The sequence below is a fragment of the Ambystoma mexicanum genome, chromosome 12, assembly GCF_040938575.1.
Source record: "Ambystoma mexicanum isolate Mex_15411 chromosome 12, UKY_AmexF1_1, whole genome shotgun sequence".
In the NCBI taxonomy this organism is placed as follows: Eukaryota; Metazoa; Chordata; class Amphibia; order Caudata; family Ambystomatidae; genus Ambystoma; species Ambystoma mexicanum.
Genome location: NC_090936.1, coordinates 766426093 through 766450847, shown reverse-complemented (window position 1 = coordinate 766450847; position 24755 = coordinate 766426093).

The following is a 24755-nucleotide window of genomic DNA, read 5'->3' as shown; positions in this document are numbered from 1 at the left end:
AGGGGCACCTGCCAGCAGGCCCCCACCCATGTCCAATTCATGTTCCCCACCACCCCCACCCCCCAGCACTGTGGGGCACCTGCCAGCAGGCCCCCACCCATGTCCAACTCATGTTCCCCACCACCCCCACCCCCCAGCCACCAGTGGCAGCCTCCACCAGGCCCCCACCCATGTCTCCCACCACCCCCACACCCCCAGTCACCAGGGGCAGCCTCCGCCAGGCCCCCACCCATGTCTCCCACCACCCCCACCCCCCAGCAGTGCAGGGGCAGCCTCCACCAGGCCCCCACCCATGTCTCCCACCACCCCCACCCCCCAGTCACCAGGGGCACCTGCCAGCAGGCCCCCACCCATGTCCAACTCATGTTCCCCACCACCCCCACCCCCCAGCCACCAGGGGCAGCCTCCACCAGGCTCCCACCCATGTCTCCCACCACCCCCACCCCCCCAGCAGTGCAGGGGCAGCCTCCACCAGGCCCCACCCATGTCTCCCACCACCCCCACCCCCCAGTCACCAGGGGCACCTGCCAGCAGGCCCCCACCCATGTCCAACTCATGTTCCCCACCACCCCCACCCCCACCCCCAGCACTGTGGGGCACCTGCCAGCAGGCCCCCACCCATGTCCAACTCATGTTCCCCACCACCCCCACCCCCCAGCCACCAGGGGCTGCCTCCACCAGGCCCCCACCCATGTCTCCCACCACCCCCACCCCCCCAGCAGTGCAGGGGCAGCCACCACCAGGCCCCCACCCATGTCTCCCACCACCCCCACCCCCCAGCAGTGCAGGGGCTGCCTCCACCAGGCCCCCACCCATGTCTCACACCACCCCACCCCCCAGCAGTGCAGGGGCAGCCTCCACCAGGCCCCCACCCATGTCTCACACCACCCCCACCCCCCAGCCACCAGGGGCAGCCTCCACCAGGCCCCCACCCATGTCTCCCACCACCCCCACCCCCCCAGTCACCAGGGGCAGCCTCCACCAGGCCCCCACCCATGTCTCACACCACCCCCACCCCCCAGCAGTGCAGGGGCAGCCTCCACCAGGCCCCCACCCATGTCTCCCACCACCCCCACCCCCCAGTCACCAGGGGCACCTGCCAGCAGGCCCCCACCCATGTACAATTCATGTTCCCCACCACCGCCACCCCCCAGCACTGTGGGGCACCTGCCAGCAGGCCCCCACCCATGTCCAACTCATGTTCCCCACCACCCCCACCCCCCAGCCACCAGTGGCAGCCTCCACCAGGCCCCCACCCATGTCTCCCACCACCCCCACACCCCCAGTCACCAGGGGCAGCCTCCGCCAGGCCCCCACCCATGTCTCCCACCACCCCCACCCCCCAGCAGTGCAGGGGCAGCCTCCACCAGGCCCCCACCCATGTCTCCCACCACCCCCACCCCCCAGTCACCAGGGGCACCTGCCAGCAGGCCCCCACCCATGTCCAACTCATGTTCCCCACCACCCCCACCCCCCAGCCACCAGGGGCAGCCTCCACCAGGCTCCCACCCATGTCTCCCACCACCCCCACCCCCCCAGCAGTGCAGGGGCAGCCTCCACCAGGCCCCCACCCATGTCTCCCACCACCCCCACCCCCCAGTCACCAGGGGCACCTGCCAGCAGGCCCCCACCCATGTCCAACTCATGTTCCCCACCACCCCCACCCCCACCCCCAGCACTGTGGGGCACCTGCCAGCAGGCCCCCACCCATGTCCAACTCATGTTCCCCACCACCCCCACCCCCCAGCCACCAGGGGCAGCCTCCACCAGGCCCCCACCCATGTCTCCCACCACCCCCACCCCCCCCAGCAGTGCAGGGGCAGCCAGCACCAGGCCCCCACCCATGTCTCCCACCACCCCCACCCCCCAGCAGTGCAGGGGCAGCCTCCACCAGGCCCCCACCCATGTCTCACACCACCCCACCCCCCAGCAGTGCAGGGACAGCCTCCACCAGGCCCCCACCCATGTCTCACACCACCCCCACCCCCCAGCCACCAGGGGCAGCCTCCACCAGGCCCCCACCCATGTCTCCCATCACCCCTACCCCCCCAGTCACCAGGGGCAGCCTCCACCAGGCCCCCACCCATGTCTCCCACCACCCCCACCCCCCAGTCACCAGGGGCAGCCTCCACCAGGCCCCCACCCATGTCTCACACCACCCCCACCCCCCAGCAGTGCAGGGGCAGCCTCCACCAGGACCCCACCCATGTCTCACACCACCCCCACCCCCCAGCAGTGCAGGGGCAGCCTCCACCAGGCCCCCACCCATGTCTCCCACCACCCCCACCCCCCAGTCACCAGGGGCACCTGCCAGCAGGCCCCCACCCATGTCCAACTCATGTTCCCCACCACCCCCACCCCCCAGCACTGTGGGGCACCTGCCAGCAGGCCCCCACCCATGTGCAACTCATGTACCCCAGCCAACATGTCATCACAACCTAGATCCCTGGTCCCTATGGTCAGCCTCCAAATGCAAAACACCCACCCGAGTATTGCATCCACCCACTCATAATTTGCAATTACATCACAACACCAATTGCAAGTTCCCAAACAAACACATTTCCCTCACATACACCCAATGGGTGTCAGTGAATCTCAAAACACATATCATGAAATGCATGAAACCAATGAGATACCACACATTGAAGTTCACCAAAAAAAATATGTATTAAAGGAAACATAAATAGAAAAAAAAATGAAGAAACCGAAACGTGAATGTACAAAAATGAAAAGAAGCATGTCCGTTAAAAAAAGCAAAACCAAAAATAAAATTCCAAAGTCAATGTCCACAAAACAAAATCCAATGGGAAATAAAAAAGAAAGCCATTGCTCCATGGTTAAAAAAAAATACAATCCAACTGCGAACTATGTACATGGGAACAAGCCAGGGTCCATTATCCCAACAAAATAAAGGAAAACTAACTAACTACACTAACTAAAAAAAGAAACTATATACAAAAATGTGGCCAATGTCCGAAAGGTCCAAATAAAATAAAAACAAAAATGAAACCTAACACTACCTACATAACTATGTACAAGGGCAGCGGGCTAGTTTCACGGCTCACTTGTGGATGTCCCGTGCCAGGGCATCATCAAACTCCTCCTCAATGTCCCGGAGGCGGTCCTCCTCCATGGCCCCGAGGGTCCGCAGGGCCGTCGATGTCTCCACCTCCAAACCCCTGCGGATCGCCTCGAGGCACCGCTGCCACACGGAAGACACTCTCTGTCCTGGGTCCTCCTGCCCTCCGGCCGATGCCTGCCCCTCCGATGTTGAAGGCCCCGAGCCTTCATGGCTCCCACCACGTTGCTGCTGCTGCTGTGCCTCTGCCCGTGCACTGCCTCCTGCTGCCTGCACATCCTCCGCCGGCTGGGGTGCAGTTGTTGATGTGGCCACCCCTGCTGGACGTCCGACTCCTGACTGTGGCAGGGATGCCTCCTCCACCAGCCTGGCCGCACCGTCAGAGGCAGCTCCACAGGGCACCCAGGTGACTGATGGGTGGGAAGATGGCACAGAGGACGACTGGCGCGTAGGGGGTCCAGTTGAGGAGGGGGTCGGAGCAAGCCCCATCAGAAGGAGGAATCCGGCCTGGGTGACCTGTCCCAGCAGGCTGACGTGGTCAACGAGCCATTCGAGATGACGTGCAGTCTCTTCATGAAAAGATTGCAGGTCACCTCGCATGGCCCGTTGACGCAACGCCACACCAGCCAGGACAGTCTCAACCCGGACCTGGATAGCCACGTCCGCAGGCAGAGGAAGGCCAGTTGACGTGAGCTCATCCCCTGCCTGAAAATGGGTCTGGACGTAGGCATCCCTGCTGGTGCAAGATGATGCAGGGACAGGATCGGGGACAGGATTGCACACAGGCACCTCCGCGGCGGCCTGTGCTGCCTCCTGTCCCTGGTCCTGCACTGCACCACTAGCACCAGTGGGATCCCCACCTCCAGACCCCGTCTCTGGTGCTTGCACGGCCTCCTCCTCCACCAAACCCCCCACCAACCTGGATGACTCCGTGCCATCTTCCCCTGTTGGGCCCTGTGGGGTCCCAGCTGCACCTTCTGCTGCCGAGGAGTCCAACTCCAACCTCTGCCTCTTGGACCTCCCCCGGCAGCTGCGGCCTGGGACGCGGCACCGGACTCCTCACTCCCCGACGAGATGACAACCTGGGAGGGGAGCCAGGCCTTGCATCTCCGGCTGGCGGTGGGATCCCCGCCGCTGTGCTCCACAGCACCTTCTCCGCCCTCTTCATCAGTTGACCCTGCAGACAGGGAGAAACAAAACACTGCCATCAGGGCACTGTACAATGGACACATACACACATGACAGTTGTACATGAGTGGCATTGGCAAACCTCAGACATGTCATCACAATCCCCAACACACATGTCATTACAACTCGCACACATGAGCCATACCACAGCCATATCGCAACTGCCACCACCATCCATACACATACAACAGCATGAGCAGCCAAAGGTGAGCCAGACATCACATGCAACACAGGAAGTGCACCACACATGTACACACACCACCACACTTGCATGCATGTGTACACCTCTGCCAAGTGTCGCAGTGTTCAGACGGGCATCCATGTCACATCTGCCAATCAGGCTTCCACATACCGCTGTCACATGCATCCATGTTGCATCACTGTTGCACCCTTGTCAAATACACACACATGCACATGTACACAGTGCTGATACATGCAGCCGAAAACAACATACATGCGTGACATCACGGACATGTCTACTTACATACACATTCATCCAAACATGTGTGCCCACATAACTGCATTTGGCATGCAAGCCTACACACACAAGCACCATCCATGTCTCACACATTACAGCCCTCGCATGTGTCAGCCCCACGGCCCTGTACACCCCCACCCATACTCGACCCCATACAAACAGATGTGCAACCTGCACACTACTGAATAATCACCACACGCACTGCTCACAATCAGGATGCATGTACACTCACCGCTCGACTCCAGATGGGTCTGCTTCTCTAGGACCTGGACGTGGAGCGCTGGGGATATGCGTTCCAGGACCCTCATATGTTCTTCCGACAAGTGACCCCGGCGCCCCTTGGCATCTGCTGCCTTCAAGAGGCGCCGGGCCTTGTTCAGGGACCTGGACCTGAAGTCCTCCCAGCGCTTCTTGACATGTTGTAAGTCGCGGACTGCCACCCCCTCCACGTTGATGGCAGTCACGATGTCAGTCCAGATCCAAGTCTGTCCTTCCTTGTCGGCGCGGGAACTTCCGAAGAGGGCATCATACTGCCCCAGGACTTGCTCCACCAGGACACCAACTTCGGTTGCACTGAAGCTGGTGCCCCTCTGCCTCTCTGGCTGGGGGTTGTCAGTGGTCACAGATGGTGTTTGCCCCGACATGACAACACTAGAGGCAGGAGTGGGTGGGCAACTGGGTCCTGGGGCTGGGCTGTGGAGCGATGGAATTCCAGTCGGGAGTCTTCGGTTCCAGCAGGGGTGGTCACAGCAACAGCACCCCTGGCTGATATGCAGGCAGCAAATGGCAGGGCACGTGGGCAGCAGGCAGTCAGGCAGCAGCAGATGGCAGGTGGGAGCATGCTCGGGGCTCTGGGGGGCAGTAGTTCGGCCTTCTGGGCAGGAGCGTGGTCTTCCGTGTGCTTACGCGTGGCCAGCTTGATACGGAGTGATTTGGCACGTGAAAAATCTGCATGTCAGCGTGTAATTCGAGGAAAGGCCCTTAGCGCGTAAGTGCGTCTGCACGCATACGCATTTTCATTGGACAGAAGGCCCCTCAAGTGCAAGCGTCCCTGTGACGTGACGCAAACAGACGTGCATGGGCATTTCAGCGCGGGTGGAAACTGCACGTCCGCGTGTAATACGAGGAAAGGGCCCATGCGCGTAAGCGTGCATGAAAAACTGCACGTCCGCATGTAATACGAGGAAAGGCCCTTAGCGCGTATGCACGGCAGCACGCATATGCGATTTCATTGGACCAAAGGCCCTTAGCGCGTGAGCGCGTCTGTGACGTGACGCGGGCAGGTGTTTCCCTCATTGCACGTGATGACAGAACACACGTGGATTTCCACCAATCGCGTGTGAAAGTTCCCGGCACCCCGGAACACACGTACCCAGGCTAATCGTGTGTGAAACTTCCCGTGCACCCCGAAACACACGTACCCAGGCCAGTTGCGTGTACGCTCACTCCCCTCCGAACACACGCGATGACACTCGGACCGTATCCGAATACGGGAAACCCGCGCACGGCAAAAAACGTGCACAGGCGTCAACACGTCTGCCACACGAAGGCAGGCGGAAGCGTCCCCGCGCACAGCATAAAAGTGCGCGCAAACAACAAACGCGTATATACAGCTACGATGAATGCCCCATTTGTCGCTGCACTGATCGTGGGACATCGCAGGAGGAGGAGAATAGCCAGGGCACGCATTTTCGCACCACGGACAAGCCTTTTTGGGAAGCCTGACGACCAGGTCTATGGCAGGTATAGGTTTCCACCCCATATCATGCTAGACCTGGTCAGGGAGTGGGAAGATGACCTCACATCCCCCACCCTTTGCTCCCAAGCATTGAGCCCCTTGGAGAAGCTGCTCAATGTCCTGCATTTTTTGGCCACTGGGTCATTTCAGCGGACCACTGCCATAGTGGGTGGGGTCTCACAGGCCATGCAGTCACGCTGCGTACACCAGGTACTGGCAATCATGACAGCGCGCCCCTCAGTCCGCAGGCACCTATACATGCCCAGAACACCCGCAGAAAGGCAGGCCGTTGTCCTGGATTTTTTCAGGGTGGCACACTTCCCCAAAGTGCTTGGTGCCATAGATTGCACCCATGTGGCCCTACGTCCACCTAGGGCCATTGAGCACATCTACCGAAACCGCAAGCACTGGCATTCCATCAATGTACAGGTGGTATGTGATGCAAAGGGAATCATCACCTCTGTCTATGCAACCTACCCTGGCTCCACCCATGACAGTTTCATATACAGAATGTCCGCCCTGAGCCGGGCCCTGGAAGCTGGGCAGCATGGCGACACATGGCTCCTAGGTCAGTACAAATGCCCTTGCACATGCATGCAAGTCACACACAGACAAATATCGAGACCCTAATAATCTCAACTATTATCACCTCCCGAGGGGACAGTGCCTACCCTCTGAGCAACCACATGATGACGCCAATCCGGAACCCCACCACACCACCCCAGGTATGATACAACGCCGCACATATTGCAACCAGGGGCATAGTGGAGCGCACATTCGGAGTGCTCAAGTCATGTTTCCGCTCCCTTGACCGCTCTGGTGGGCAACTACTCTATGCACCACCAGTAGTGCAGGATCATTGTGGCGGCATGTGTCCTGCACAATGTTGCAACACGGCAGGGCGTCCCGGTGGACATGGTGGTGCCCCCACATCCTCAACCACAGGCACAGGCGCTGCCCATGGGAGGGGACAGGGCACGTGGCGAGGAAGCCCAGACCCAGCTTGTGGCCACATTTTTCACCTAAACTCCCACCCCTGCGGAGTGCACACAGGCCTGGCACATACCAGGTGACAATCGATGATGACAAAGAGACAGTTAACTGTCACAACCCTACCACCCTGAGAAAGTTGCCATGGAAGTGCCACATCGTCTGCATCCCTAGCTACTTAAAACGCAAGCTATCCTGTGTGACCAAAAGACACACATATGACATATGACATGATATGGGCCATGCACAAGTATTCCAAGGCGCAATGAGGCAGGGAGGGGGGAACAAGGGAACACAGAGAACGGTACTACTAGGCCAGGTGTCATTGAGATCGTGCAAGTGCAGGGGTAGGGGGAATGGGAAAAGTGCAAGGGGAAGGGTGGGGGGGAGTCCAGTACAGGGGAAGTAGCCCAAAAAATAATACATAGGTCGCCTGGTGGCAACTACAAAGGTAAGTGCAGACAAGTGCTGGGAAGGGAGGGCTGTAGGGATAGAGAGACAGTACTGCAGTGCAGGGGTTGCCAGGGAGGCAGTGCAAGTGGAGAGTGGCTGCGCCAGGGACTGAGGTCGGTGAGAGTGGCCCAGTTGCAGCTCCTGTGCAGTTCCAGTGGAGAATTCTGCAAGGGAGAGGCAGACAGTAAGCAGAAGCAAAGAGGAAGGTCTTGAGGTGCTTCCAGAACTGGAGATGATTCCCCTCAAGTTCAAGTCAGGCAGGAAGTCTGTTCCAGGGGGAGGGCCCTGCTGCGGAGAGAAATCTATCCCCAGCTAGTTGCTCTGAGAAGCGGATGACCCGGACATGCAAGGTGTGCATCACACACACCTGCAAAACAGGCCATGGCCATCACTGTCATGTCACTCAAACCCTCCCAAACATCAACATGACATGGCACGCAATACCCATACACCAATGCAGTAACGATAAGGTACACATTGCCATGTCCTAAATGCACAGTGGCATCGGACACTGCTGCCTGACCAGGAATCAGATGATATGACAGACCAACAACCTCCCACCCAAAATAAGTCATTTCCAAATGCATTACAACAGTCGTAGACGTAACATCACAATGAATGCCTGTCTACATGCACATTATGCATTGCAAAATCAACACTGCAGCTCATGTGTGCAGTGTCCTACTCCTGCATCACACTGCTAAGCGCACAGCACAGTGAACAGCCATTGTGTGTGATGCACACCCTGAGCATCACATCTAAGTGACAGACCACGTCAAACATCAAATTAGGCATGTACTGGATCCATGATCGGTCACAGAACATGTGCTGCCGGGACACAGTGGGCACCAGAAGGCAAACAGTGTACACGTGGATATGCAAGGGTGGGAGTACATGTAGTGCATCAGAGTGCAAGTGTGTGGTTCTGCAAGGACATGCACTCCACATATGCATGTGCACTCAAGTGACCATCAGTGTTCCCTACACATCACATGTGAACATCCACCATGTGTACACCCCAGCATGTCAAACCACAACTATCCCCTCGCACCTGAAAGGAAAACACAACACATGAACAGGCATTGATCAGCAGAACACAACATGTACATAGGATACCACCATTACTATGTCAGGGTTCCCATCACACTGCAGGGCAAGGCAACTATCAACAACAACCCCCCCTCCCTCACAAATGACCATGACCCACTGAACAACTGCACCTGGGTCATGGAGCCTCCAAACCTCAATTCCCCCTGGCCACAGGATCACCTTTACCCTTCGTCACCATCTCCCACCTTGTGTGTAAAAAGATGCCTGAACCCTCAGAATCCACACTCATTTCCAAAATCACAAAATCCAAGGCATAAAAACGAACCCGAACACCCTCCAGTAGATGACTTGACGTAGCAGTACCTCACAAAGGCCAAGTACTACCACAATGATGCAACAACCAAGGTAGCACAGCAAAACAATGTCACGACAGGATGTGAGACATGTGTGGTACATGACATAGGATGATGCACCATGAATGGATGTGTACTGTCACAGGTCCCCTGTACAGGTGTGGTAGTGTCACGAAACAACCACCCCCACCATGTCCCGGGTGCCTGCAAGGTCAAACTCACACAGGCCCCTGAGACCCTGGTGGGGAATGAGGTTCAGGGATATGCAGTCGGGACAGGCGTTGACACACTGGATGACTGGAATGAGTGGCAGGAGAGGGGAGGAGGAATGACACATGAAACTAGGGAATGCACGAAAATGTACAACCTGCATGAACACATACACAATCCAAACAAACTTGGACATCATTGTCAAGGCCTTCTGTAGTCCAGGCTCAGGAGTGGTACGAACCAACCACCCCCTCTAGGGTTTTGGCGCCTGCAAGTTCGGGGCTTACACAGGCATCCGCAACCCCAGTGGGGAAAGAGGGTCAGGGAACGTTGCTTGGATAGGCACGGGAAGCAGGTACACCGGGTAGAGGGTACAGGTTTCAAAATTGCATAGGATCACGGGTGATTAGGGAGAAAAAAACATACCAAATTGAACCACACATACATCCATGCATCAGTACACTCCCCAGCAAGCCTATGCAGAGCAGTTTGTAAGAAAAACAACAAGACACTTAGCTCTGGTTTTGAGTGCTGGCCTCCTGCCTGCGCACTCTCAGGTCCGGTTACAGGAGCACTGCAATGCTGCAAAGAGAGCCACAGTCAACAACCTGTATGTGCCAATTACACAAAAACACAACACCAAACATGCCCCATAGCAACAAACTACTCTACAAACAGACAATCTGTGGTTGATGCTTCGTACCCATATATAACATCACCCCTGTGACGGGTCATACACAGTCAATGCAGTAAGGCAGCCGCTGGTGGGTGCGTGGCAAATGGAACACCAATGTGTCACAATTCACACAACATGCAATGTTCCCTGGGTAAGCAGACAGACCCATATAGCAGGCCATGACTACAGAGCAAGTTGCGTACCACCATGACCGAAACAAAGTTGGCAGTGCATTTTACATGAAGTACGTGGAAAAGACATGCACTGCACCCGAGTATGTCCCTTGCTGTATGTCCCTGTGAGCTGCCCCTTTCCATGTCTCGGAAGGCTACATGGTTGATACAAGTGGCTCAATGGACCTTGGTGTACCGGAGGGTATGTGCCACTGCCCCTGCATGTGTCCCAGACAACCCTACTATCAACAGCCATCAGTCCACAAACACATCTGAGCTGCATTGTGTGCTTCAACACCAATATTCGTCTAAGCTCACCCTCAGTGCTGTGACTAAGCCTGCATGTGCAACTCGCCTGGTGCAAGCTTTGCTGTGTCGTGGCCCCCCTGTGATGCTCACCTTGCCTGGAGTTCCTTGGAACATGTCAGCAGTTCTAGGATGTGGGTCTGCAATCACTGTGCCTCTGCTTGTGCACACATGTGCATGTGGGCACCAACAAACGTGTCCAGAATTCCGTCGTCCAATGGGCCATGTCTGCTGGCAAAGGTGCTCTGGAGGCTCGTCCCCCTGCAGAAAGGGCATGAAACACATGATTAATGCTTCAAAGTCATCTGTGTGTGTCTCATCAGGCATCTCATTACTTGACCATGTCAGAGAGTCACATCACAAATCACACCATCAGTCCGTCTTTCACCTCCAAAGTGTGGAACACTATCTACAGCATGAATTGCAACAAGCACATGTACAGGAAAGATATGAAACATACTACACAATGCATAGCAATCAATTTCCACATTAATCATGACACACCCCATCTAGCAAAAGCTGAACAGTGGACAATGACACCTAAATCATCCCCACTAGGGGTGTCAACACAAGTCACACAGCACCAGACATGCCACAGATATGACAGTCCAAAGCCCTTGTGTAAAATGCTGTAACACCGAACCATCCTTGCGAGCCCATGGATAAGGGAGGCAGGAGTGGCATATGTGAGTCAAGGAACCCAAGCAGCAAACACATACACAAGACAACCATGAAGGGCCCAGCTGGAACAGACAGTGGATGCCTTCAAAAGCCACAAAGCACCGCACCGTCACATGAAAGCACAATAGACTAGCAATTTTAAGCTAAATCAACTATTAACTAATTACACTAACTATGGAAAACCTACATTACCTATTTAAACTAACTATCAAACAGAAACTTAACTAACTAAACTAAAAGAAAAATCAAAAATGGCCACATACGACCCGGGGGGAGGGGAGGCACCCAGGAGGGGGGAGGTACAGGGTGCTGCTCAACATCCACATGCGATGATGCTGAGCCAAAAAAAAAATCCTCCCTGGGTTCAACGCCTGCACAGCACGACCTATGTGGGAGATAGATGGTCGTCCGAGTCTGGCTCATCCTGGAAAGGAGGACGTGGCACAGTAGCCTGGCCACACCTAGCCGCAGCTTGCCCCTCGTCAGCAGCAAGTCTGCCGGACGGGTGAGCCTGGTTCTGTGTGGCGATGTGACGTAGGTCTGCATGCAGAACCTCCCGTGATACACGTGCTTCCTCTTGCAAGGTAGCACGTGTAACACGGAGTTCCTCCTGCAAGGCCTGGCTGGACAACCGCTGCACCTCCCGGCAAGCCTGTAGCTCAGCCGAGATGGTACGCTCAAGCTGTGCAAACTTCTCCTCTGCCTGCTGCCTCTGGGACATCATAAGGACACCCAGAGTGGATCTGAGGGAAGCATACTCCTCCCTCAGGGCATCCATGTGCGCCTCTGCGTGAGCAGCAATTGCTTGACGCAGAGACGACATTTCAGCCTGGCGTGCCCTGTCTGAGGCCGCCATGCCCAGCCTGAGCGAGCGGGCCGTGGACCGTGCCGCCTGCTGCTGGAGAAGCACCTGCCTAGCAGTGGGGAGCACAGATCGGGCCACACGCTCCATGCTCTCAGCGATGTTCTCCATTGCGTCCCCCTGCCGTTCGGGATTGGCAGTCATGTCTTGCTCCCACTCAGTATACAGCGGTTGCGCGCGGCGACCGCGTTGCCGGGCTTGACCCCTGCGGGACCCAAGGACCGGGGGTCCTCGCTGTGTTGGCACCGCCTGCGGCTGCACGACTACATGCCCCCGTCGACGTGATGTCCCAGGCACATCAGTGACTGGTGTGGAGGGTGACCCTGCGTCCTGATCCACCACGGGCGGAGGAACCAAGACTGTCTGATCCCTCAGTGCAGGTGTCGCAGACAGAGGAGTGTCCACATCAGAATCACTCACCCCTGACACATGGACTTGATGCTCATCCAACTCAACATGGACATCAGAGTCGTCATCAAGGCTGGACTCATAGGCAGCCAGAGACAAGATGGACTGCAGCACTTGGGGGTTTTCGTGGCCTACCACCCCACGACCCCCACTAGTGCCGGGTTGATGTGGCGTTACCAACCCTGTGTCTGGCATGACAACACCATCCTCTGCCTCCATTGCGTCATCACCTGAAAAATAGAGAGGAAAAGGTCAATACACATGTCAGAAGCACATGACACACACACACACCGACAGCAAAGGCATCCGGCAGACATGTGACACACAACATATGACCTGGCATGCATGCTGGGTATACTTTGAATAGCTTCTGTGATCAGACCTGTTGAAAGGTGGCAGTTTCCATGAAAGTGGGTCTATGCAGTGCAGAAAATGTGTACGCCACTCTAGTACATGTACAAGCACTACATGGTGTGTGCCAGGAAATGTGAAGGCAGTGCAATGTCAAATTCAGACATCACGTGCATTGTGCATTCAATGTGTACCATGTCTAGAAGCCAAGCACCCCTCCACACCAGTACCAAAGCAGGGATGCCTAGCATGGTATCAAAAGGCTGACCATACACCTGTGTATTGACAGGCAGTGTTGACTGGCATCAACAGCTTAATGTGATTCAAATTACAACACTGCAAATGATGCTGGGACAGTGGGCAGGACACATGATGGAAACTCCGGAGGCCGCCCACGTGTGAAGAAGACACAACAAGAGTTGGACAGAGTCATTGGCCATTGAACAGGCTGAGGCCTGTGAGCCACACAGATTGTCAGAGCCTAAACATGTGTGCAACGCAGGACTGAGCCACAGTTGACATGGGAAGGCTGATGAGATGGCAGGCAATGTATGTAACCAAGGACTTATATTACAGTGATCATCCAGTCAAGGACACATAGGGGCATGCGTGCAATGCACATGGAGCATGAATGGGCACTCATGTCCCTGCGGGACATCTGACCCATGCACAGTACAAGTGAGATACCCTGCATCGAGTACTAAGGCTGTACCACACGGCATATGTCTGGCAGATTCTACGCTGGAAGTTAGCATCTACACAGGACACATGAACAAGAAAGTACACATTGGCAAGATTGAAGCAGACCAGTGCAAAGGTGGAACTGGGGTGCAGAGTGGCGGAGGAGGGGCAAGGGAGCATGCCTACATGGAGTCCCGCATGCAGGCAGAGGAGACATGCATGACGGTAGCATTGCATTACTTACACATCAGAACCATGTACACGTCACATGTAGCAGCAATCATGCACAAGACATCCCACAAGTGAAACACACACGTCCTCAACAAACACGCATCAACACTCACTGGACTGGGCAACAAAGTCCAGCTTCTCTCCCACTCCTTCGACCAATTCAGGTGGTATGAACTCCGCAACGAGAGCCTCATGCGGAGTGAGTTCTTCCTCCTCTGGTGCAGGCCCACCGCCAGTCACCAGAGTCAAGTTGTAATTTGAGGCACGCTTGGCCTTAGTGCTGCGCTTGATGTCATTCCAACGCTTTTTGCACTCCTGCGCCGTGCGCACCTCATGGCCAAATGAACTGACATGTTCCGCAACATGCTTCCAGTGGGTGTCACGTTGGGCAGCCGTGGTCTGACTATTGGCACCCACTAGCATGTCACGGCTGTGGCCCCACACGTAGTCCACAAGGAAGTCCAGTTCCTGCTTACAGAAAGGCTTCTTCCTCGACGTGCAGGAGGTCGTGGCTGTGTGTGGGGTCCCAGCCTGTGCTGCAGGTGCAACCTTCCTCCTCTTGGACTGTGGCGCAGACCCTGGCTGGCTAATGCCGCCCTGACCAGTATGGCCAGTGGGTTCGGTGGATTGAGCCAAGGGAGTGGCAGGTGGAGGGATGACCAAAGGCCTGACTTGTGTCAGTGGCAGCTGGGTGCCCACTAATGGACCCTGCGCAGCAACATCAGCTGTGGCAGGGTCGTTGGCCGCAACGGTCCTGGTTGGCAGACTCACAACCGGGGTGCTGTTGGGTGCATCTGCCCCTGCACTTGCCAACACCTTGCTGTTCGGGGCAGCAGATGACATGACTGCCCCAGGGACACGTGTCTTGGTCTGAGCATCCCGGCCTGTCCCTATGGTTTCCCCCCTGGCCTGTTGGAGATCTACCAAGGGCTCTTCAAGTGCCAACGCAGCCTGCGCTGGCAGACCCTGAGCCTGGGTGGCGGTGTCCACAGCTGCACCTGCAGCTACCACTACCCTTGGGCCCGTGGCAGTCGATGGAACGGACTGCCGGGTCATATGGGTGCCAGTGCCAGATGCAGGAGCTGCATCCCCCGGAACCACAGGGGGTGGTGGCATGGCTGCACCGACACATGGCACAACATTGTGCTCAAGTGGCGCACCCCTGCCTCTTCCCCCTCTGTGGCTGCCCTGGACACCCTGGAGTCCCCCTACTCCCTGGTCACCACGGCCATGTCCCCGACCACGCCCGCCACGAGGAATACGCCCAGCTGAGGCGCCCCTCACCTTTGGTGGCCTCCCAACCATGGCACAGATGTAGTAGTGCTGGCACAGATGGAGTGGTGCCAATGGGAGGTGTACACCACAATTGACCTGGGCAATTGGGGTGAAGGGGGTGGGAAGCAAGATGTTAACAGCCCCCCTGCACCTGCAAGCCTGTATGTGACCCCGGTGATGTGGTGACGGGTCACGCAACGCTCAGGCACCCCAAAACTGCAGTAAAACCGCGCACGCAACCCTGCAGCCTACGTGCGTGGATTCAACCTCCCGCAGTACGCGGTGGCACCCAGTAACACGAATAACGGCTACTATGACATCGAAAATGGGTGCGATACACAGGGGCACCCACATCACCCAGTAACACGAATAACGGCTACTATGACATCGAAAATGGGTGCGATACACAGGGGCACCCACAGTGGGAAAAAGAGCGTGTGCGACTCACCGTCTGACTAGCGCGATGCAGAAAAACACGCATAGCCAATACCCCCGCCAAAAGAAGAGATACGTCCTTGATAGCTGTGAAGTTGTGATGGCGCGCGAAACAACAGGAAGCAGCAACACACGTCGGTCTCCACGAAAGGCACGTACAGCGAACTGCTGGGCCCGCTCACCTTTAACCCGTGCTGAGGGAAACGCACGCGCGCATCACGTCACTTACGCGCATGGGCCCTTTCCTCGTATTACACGCGGACGTGCAGTTTCCACGCGCGCTTACGCGCATGGGCCCTTTCCTTGTATTACACGCGGACGTGCAGTTTTTCACGCGCGCTGAAATGCCCATGCACGTCTGTACGCGTCACATCACAGGGGCGCTTGCGCTTGAGGGGCCTTCTGTCCAATGAAAATGCGTATGAGTGCAGACGCGCTTACGCGCTAAGGGCCTTTCCTCGAATTACACGCTGACGTGCAGATTTTTCACGTGCCAAATCACTCCGTATCAAGCTGGCCACGCGTAAGCACACGGAAGACCACACTCCTGCCCAGAAGGCCGAACTACTGCCCCCCAGAGCCCCGAGCACGCTCCCACCTGCCATCTGCTGCTGCCTGACTGCCTGCTGCCCACGTGCACTGCCATTTGCTGCCTGCACATCAGCCAGGGGTGCTGTTGCTGTGACCACCCGTGCTGGAACCGAAGACTCCCGACTGGGATTCCATCGCTCCACAGCCCAGCCCCAGGACCCAGTTGCCCACCCACTCCTGCCTCTGGGGTTGTCATGTCGGGGCAAACACCATCTGTGACCACTGACAACCCCCGGCCAGAGAGGCAGAGGGGCACCAGCTTCAGTGCCACCGAAGTTGGTGTCCTGGTGGAGCAAGTCCTGGGGCAGTATGATGCCCTCTTCGGAAGTTCCCGCGCCGACAAGGAAGGACAGACTCGGATCTGGACTGACATCGTGACTGCCATCAACGCGGAGGGGGTGGCAGTCCGCGACTTACAACATGTCAGGAAGCGCTGGGAGGACTTCAGGTCCAGGACCCTGAACAAGGCCCGGCGCCTCTTGAAGGCAGCGGATGCCAAGGGGCGCCGGGGCCACTTGTCGGAAGAACAGATGAGGGTCCTGGAACGCATATCCCCAGCGCTCCACGTCCAGGTCCTTGAGAAGCAGACCCGTCTGGAGTCGAGCGGTGAGTGTACATGCATCCTGATTGTGAGCAGTGCGTGTGGTGATTATTCAGTAGTGTGCAGGTTGCACATCTGTTTGTATGGGGTCGAGTATGGATGGGGGTGTTGAGGGCCGTGGGGCTGACACATGCGAGGGCTGTAATGTGTGAGACATGGATGGTGCTTGTGTGTGTAGGCTTGCATGCCAAATGCAGTTGTGTGGGCACACATGTTTGGATGAATGTGTATGTAAGTAGACATGTCCGTGATGTCACGCATGTATGTTGTTTTTGGCTGCATGTATCAGCACTGTGTACATGTGCATGTGTGTGTATTTGACAAGGGTGCAACAGTGATGCAACATGGATGCATGTGACAGCGGTATGTGGAAGCCTGATTGGCAGATGTGACATGGATGCCCGTCTGAACAGTGCGACACTTGGCAGAGGTGTACACATGCATGCAAGTGTGGTGGTGTGTGTACATGTGTGGTGCACTTCCTGTGTTGCATGTGATGTCTGGCTCACCTTTGGCTGCTCATGCTGTTGTATGTGTATGGATGGTGGTGGCAGTTGCGATATGGCTGTGGTATGGCTAATGTGTGCGAGTTGTAATGACATGTGTGTTGGGGATTGTGATGACATGTCTGAGGTTTGGCAATGCCACTCATGTACAACTGTCATGTGTGTATGTGTCCATTGTACAGTGCCCTGATGCCTGTGTTTTGTTTCTCCTTGTCTGCAGCGTCAACTGATGAAGAGGGCGGAGAAGGTGCTGTGGAGCACAACGGTGGGGATCCCACCGCCAGCCGGAGACGCAAGGCCTGGCTCCCCTCCCATGTTGTGATCTCGTCGGGGAGTGAGGAGTCCGGTGCCGCGTCCCAGGCCGCAGCTGCCGGGGGGAGGTCCAAGAGGCGGAGGTTGGAGTTGGACTCCTCGGCAGAAGAAGGGGCAGCTGGGACCCCACAGGGCCCAACAGGGGAAGATGGCACGGAGTCATCCAGGTTGGTGGGGGGTTTGGTGGAGGAGGAGGCCGTGCAAGCACCAGAGGAGGAGGCCGTGCATCATCTTGCACCAGCAGGGATGCCTACGTCCAGACCCGTTTTCAGGCAGGGGATGAGCTCGCGTCAACTGGCCTTCCTCTGCCTGCGGACGTGGCTATCCGGGTCCGGGTTGAGCCTGTCCTGGCTGGTGTGGCGTAGCGTCAACGGGCCCTGCGAGGTGACCTGCAGTCTTTTCATGAAGAGACTGCAAGTCATCTCGAATGGCTCGTTGACCACGTCAGCCTGCTTGGACAGGTCACCCAGGCCGGATTCCTCCGTCTGATGGGGCTTGCTCCGACCCCCTCCTCAACTGGACCCCCTACGCGCCAGTCGTCCTCTGTGCCATCTTCCCACCCATCAGTCACCTGGGTGCCCTGTGGAGCTGCCTCTGACGGTGCGGCCAGGCTGGTGGAGGAGGCATCCCTGCCACAGTCGGGAGTCGGACGTCCAGCAGGGTTGGCCACATCAACGACTGCACCCCAGCCGGCGGAGGATGTGCAGGCAGCAGGAGGCAGTGCACGGGCAGAGGCACAGTAGCAGCAGCAACGTGGTGGGAGCCATGAAGGCTTGGGGCCTTCAACATCGGAGGGGCAGGCATCGGCCGGAGGGCAGGAGGACCCAGGATGGGGAGTGTCTTCTGTGTGGCAGCGGTTGGGCCAGCAGATAGGTGCGGAGCGGCGGCGGGCGGAAGAGGCATGGCTCACAATGGTCAGGGCGGAGAACTCCATGCGGAGGGCCCTGAGGCGGGCCGAGTGCCTCGAGGCAATCCGCAGGGGGTTGGAGGAGGAGACGGCATCGTCCCTGCGGACCCTCGGGGCCTTGGAACAGGACCACCTCCGGGACATCGAACAGGAGTTCGATGATGCCCTGGCCCAGAACACCACGGAGTGAGCCGCTGGACTTGCCCGCCGCCTTTGTATATAGTTATATAGTTAGTGTTAGGTTTCCTTTATTTTTTTTTTATTTGGTTGCGATTGGACAATGCGCCACGTTTTTGTATGTAGTTCAGTTTTTAGTTAGTTGTCATAGTTAGGTTTCATTTGGTTGGGCTCATGGACCCGGGATTATCTTGTAAATAGTTCTTCAATGGACTTTTCTATTTTATGGAGTTTTTTCATCGCCATGGAGCAATGGTTTTTGTTTATCATTTACCCTTGGATTTCTTTTCTGACTGTGACTTCGGATACCATTTATTTTGATTGTGCTGTGTGTTTTTGATTTTTTTCATGGACATTCATCTTCTTTTGGTTGTTTTGCTTTGTGGTTTTTCTCATTTCATTTCCATTCGAGTTGATTTTTAATACATTTATATTTTTATCCTTCAATGTGTCGTATCATCTCATTGCTTTCATGCATGTCATGTTGGGTGTTTTGACATTCACTTGCAGCCATTGTGTGTGACAGACATGTGTTCATTTGCATTATTTAAATTGGGTGTGTAACATGTAATTGCCTTTGATATGTGGGTGGATGTGATAGTTGGTTGGGCCTTTTGGCAGTGGAGGATGGCCATTACGGACATGATTGGGGATTGGTGGGACCCAGGTGCAGGGGGGCATGGATGGGACATGGGCGAGGGCCTGGTGGGGGGTGCCCCACAGTGCTGGGGGTGGGGGTGCAGGGGTACATGAGTTGGACATGAGTGGGGGCCTGCTGGCAGGTGCCCCACAGTGCTGAGGGGTGGGGGTGCAGGTGTACATGAGTTGGACATGAGTGGGGGCCTGCTGGCAGGTGCCCCACAGTGCTGGGGGTGGGGGGGTGATGAACATGAGTTGGACATGGGTGGGGGCCTGCTGGCAGGTGCCCCACAGTGCTGGGGGGTGGGGGTGCAGGGGTACATGAGTTGGACATGAGTGGGGGCCTGCTGGCAGGTGCCCCACAGTGCTGGGGGGTGGGGAGGTGGGGAACATGAGTTGCACATGGGTGGGGGCCTGCTGGCAGGTGACGCACAGTGCTGGGGGGTCGGGGGTGGGGATCATGAGTTGGACATGGGTGGGGGCCTGCTGGCAGGTGCCCCACAGTGCTGGGGGGTGGGGGGGTGGGGAACATGAGTTGGACATGAGTGGGGGCCTGCTGGCAGGTGCCCCACAGTGCTGGGGGGTGGGGGGGTGGGGAACATGAGTTGGACATGGGTGGGGGCCTGCTGGCAGGTGCCCTACAGTGCTGGGGGGTGGGGGGGTGGGGAACATGAGTTGCGCATGGGTGGGGGCCTGCTGGCAGGTGCCCCACAGTGCTGGGGGTGGGGGGGTGGGGAACATGAGTTGCGCATGGGTGGGGGCCTGCTGGCAGGTGCCCCACAGTGCTGGGGGGTGGGGGGGGTGGGGAACATGAGTTGGACAAGGGTGGGGGCCTGCTGGCAGGTGCCCCACAGTGCTGGGGGGTGGGGGGTGGGGAACATGAGTTGGACATGGGTGGGGGCCTGCTGGCAGGTGCCCCACAGTGCTGGGGTGTGGGGGGGTGGGGAACATGAGTTGGACATGGGTGGGGGCCTGCTGGCAGGTGCCCCACAGTGCTGGGGGGTGGGGGTGCAGGGGTACATGAGTTGGACATGAGTGGGGGCCTGCTGGCAGGTGCCCCACAGTGCTGGGGGGTGGGGGTGCAGGGGTACATGAGTTGGACATGAGTGGGGGCCTGCTGGCAGGTGCCCCACAGTGCAGGGGGGTGGGGGGGTGGGGAACATGAGTTGGACATGGGTGGGGGCCTGCTGGCAGATGCCCCACAGTGCTGGGGGGTGGGGGTGCAGGTGTACATGAGTTGGACATGATTGGGGGCCTGCTGGCAGGTGCCCCACAGTGCTGGGGGATGGGGAGGTGGGGAACATGAGTTGCACATGGGTGGGGGCCTGCTGGCAGGTGCCCCACAGTGCTGGGGGTGGGGGGGTGGGGAACATGAGTTGGACATGGGTGGGGGCCTGCTGGCAGGTGCCCCACTGTGCTGGGGGGTGGGGGGGTGGGGAACATGAGTTGGACATGGGTGGGGGCCTGCTGGCAGGTGCCCCACAGTGCTGGGGGTTGGGGGGGTGGGGAACATGAGTTGGACATGGGTGGGGGCCTGCTGGCAGGTGCCCCACAGTGCTGGGGGGTGGGGGTGCAGGGGTACATGAGTTGGACATGAGTGTGGGCCTGCTGGCAGGTGCCCCACAGTGCTGGGGGATGGGGAGGTGGGGAACATGAGTTGCACATGGGTGGGGGCCTGCTGGCAGGTGCCCCACAGTGCTGGGGGTGGGGGGTGGGGAACATGAGTTGCGCATGGGTGGGGGCCTGCTGGCAGGTGCCCCACAGTGCTGGGGGGTGGGGGTGCAGGGGTACATGAGTTGGACATGAGTGGGGGCCTGCTGGCAGGTGCCCCACAGTGCTAGGGGGTGGGGAGGTGGGGAACATGAGTTGCACATGGGTGGGGGCCTGCTGGCAGGTGCCCCACAGTGCTGGGGGGTGGGGGTGCAGGGGTACATGAGTTGGACATGAGTATGGGCCTGCTGGCAGGTGCCCCACAGTGCTGGGGGGTGGGGAGGTGGGGAACATGAGTTGCACATGGGTGGGGGCCTGCTGGCAGGTGCCCCACAGTGCTGGGGGGTCGGGGGGTGGGGACCATGAGTTGGACATGGGTGGGGGCCTGCTGGCAGGTGCCCCACAGTGCTGGGGGGTGGGGGTGCAGGGGTACATGAGTTGGACATGAGTGGGGGCCCTGCTGGCAGGTGCCCCACAGTGCTGGGGGGTGGGGAGGTGGGGAACATGAGTTGCACATGGGTGGGGGCCTGCTGGCAGGTGCCCCACAGTGCTGGGGGGTGGGGGGGTGGGGAACATGAGTTGCACATGGGTGGGGGCCTGCTGGCAGGTGCCCCACAGTGCTGGGGGGTGGGGGGGTGGGGAACATGAGTTGCGCATGGGTGGGGGCCTGCTGGCAGGTGCCCCACAGTGCTGGGGGGTGGGGGGGTGGGGAACATGAGTTGGACATGGGTGGGGGCCTGCTGGCAGGTGCCCCACAGTGCTGGGGGTGGGGGGGGTGGGGAACATGAGTTGGACATGGGTGGGGGCCTGCTGGCAGGTGCCCCACAGTGCTAGGGGGTGGGGGGGTGGGGAACATGAGTTGGACATGGGTGGGGGCCTGCTGGCAGATGCCCCACAGTGCTGGGGGGTGGGGGTGCAGGTGTACATGAGTTGGACATGAGTGGGGGCCTGCTGGCAGGTGCCCCACAGTGCTGGGGGGTGGGGAGGTGGGGAACATGAGTTGCACATGGGTGGGGGCCTGCTGGCAGGTGCCTCACAGTGCTGGGGGGTGGGGGGGTGGGGAACATGAGTTGCGCATGGGTGGGGGCCTGCTGGCAGGTGCCCCACTGTGCTGGGGTGTGGGGGGGTGGGGAACATGAGTTGGACATGGGTGGGGGCCTGCTGGCAGGTGCCCCACAGTGCTGGGGGTGGGGGGGTGGGGAACATGAGTTGGACATGGGTGGGGGCCTGCTGGCAGGTGCCCCACAGTGCTGGGGGGTGGGGGGGTGGGGAACATGAGTTGGACATGGGTGGGGGCCTGCTGGCAGGTGCCCCACAGTGCTGGGTGGTGGGGGTGCAGGGGTACATGAGTTGGACATGAGTGTGGGCCTGCTGGCAGGTGCCCCACAGTGCTGGGGGATGGGGAGGTGGGGAACATGAGTTGCGCATGGGTGGGGGCCTGCTGGCAGGTGCCCCACAGTGCTGGGGGGCGGGGGGGTGGGGAACATGAGTTGCGCATGGGTGGGGGCCTGCCGGCAGGTGCCCCACAGTGCTGGGGTGTAGGGGGGTGGGGAACATGAGTTGCGCATGGGTGGGGGACTGCTGGCAGGTGCCCCACAGTGCTGGGGGGTGGGGGTTGGGGAACATGAGTTGGACATGGGTGGGTGCCTGCTGGGAGGTGCCCCACAGTGCTGGGGGGTGGGGGGGTGGGGAACATGAGTTGGACATGGGTGGGGGCCTGCTGGCAGGTGCCCTACAGTGCTGGGGGGTGGGGGGGTGGGGAACATGAGTTGGACATGGGTGGGGGCCTGCTGGCAGGTGCCCCACAGTGCTGAGGGGTGGGGGGGTGGTGAACATGAGATGGACATGGGTGGGGGCCTGCTGGCAGGTGTCCCACAGTGCTGGGGGGTGGGGGTGCAGGGGTACATGAGTTGGACATGAGTGGGGGCCTGCTGGCAGGTGCCCAACAGTGCTGGGGGGTGGGGAGGTGGGGAACATGAGTTGCACATGGGTGGGGGCCTGCTGGCTGGTGCCCCACAGTGCTGGGGGGTGGGGAACATGAGTTGCGCATGGGTGGGGGCCTGCTGGCAGGTGCCCCACAGTGCTGGGGGGTGGGGGGGGGTGGGGAACATGAGTTGCGCATGGGTGGGGGCCTGCTGGCAGCTGCCCCACAGTGCTGGGGGGTGGGGGGGTGGGGAACATGAGTTGGACATGGGTGGGGGCCTGCTGGCAGGTGCCCCACAGTGCTGGGGGGTGGGGGGGTGGGGAACATGTGTTGGACATGGGTGGGGGCCTGCTGGCAGGTGCCCCACAGTGCTGGGGGGTGGGGTGGTGGGGAACATGAGTTGGACATGGGTGGGGGCCTGCTGGCAGGTGCCCCACAGTGCTGGGGGGTGGGGGGGTGGGGAACATGAGTTGGACATGGGTGTGGGCCTGCTGGCAGGTGCCCCACAGTGCTGGGGGGTGGGGGTGCTGGGAGACATGGGTGGGGTCCTGGTGGAGGCTGCCCCTGGTGGCTGGGGGGTGGGGGTGGTGGGAGACATGGGTGGGGGCCTGGTGGTGGGTGCCCCTGCACTGCTGGGGGGTGGGGGTGCTGGTAGACATGGGTGGGAGCCTGGTGGAGGGTGCCCCTGGTGGCTGGGGGTGCAGGGGGACATGCGTTGGTGGGCAGTAGTGCAAGTTGACATGTGGGTTGGCTGGGGGGCATGGCCATGGTGGATGGGGTGCCTGCAGGACATGTGCAGGGTAGGCCCCTGTGGTGTGAGCCACCTGCAGGGGCCGTGGAGGGTGTAGAGGGAACACCTGGGAGGGCCCACACGTGCAATTCACGTGTGGTGCTCCCCGCGCACCCCTGTAATACACGTACCCTGATGGAATCACGTGTCGAACTTCCCCCGCACCCTGAAATACACGTGCCCTGATGGAATCGCGTGTGGAACTTCCCCTGCACCCCTGGAATACACGTACCCTGCTGATTTTGCGTGTGAAACTTCCCCCACACCCCGAAATACACGTACCCTGATGGAATCGCGTGTTGAACTTCCCGCGCACCCCTGAGATACGCGTACCCTGCTCGCACGGGCCCAATCGCGTGTGGAAATTCCCACGCACCCCTGAAAAATACACGTACCCTGCTGAAATCGCGTGTGTAACTTCCCCTGCACCCTGAAATACACGTACCCTGCTGATATCGCGTGTGGAACTTCACGCGCACCCCTGAAATACACGTACCCTGCGGAAATCGCGTGTGTAACTTCCCCTGCACCCTGAAATACACGTACCCTGCTGATATCGTGTGTGGAACTTCCCGCGCACCCCTGGAATACACGTACCCTGATGGAATCGCGTGTGGAACTTCCCGCGCACCCCTGAGATATGCGTACCCTGCTCGCACGGGCCCAATCGCGTGTGGAAATTCCTGCGCACCCCTGAAATACACGTACCATGATGAAATCGCATGTGGAACTTCCCGCGCACCCCTGAAATACGCGTACCCTGCTCGCACGGGGCCAATCGCATGAGGTACTTCCCGCGCACCCCAGTGATACACGTAGCCCGCTTGCTGTGCTGGTACAGGGTTAGCGCCGCCCTTTGCGCTGGATTGGGTATATTGATGGCTTTTCCCTGCGCGAGAGGCGTTCTTGGGGGCGTAACTGGCGCTGCTGCAGGGTCGCTGCGCCACTGTGCGCCACAGCTGGTTTTGGTGCGCGGTAAT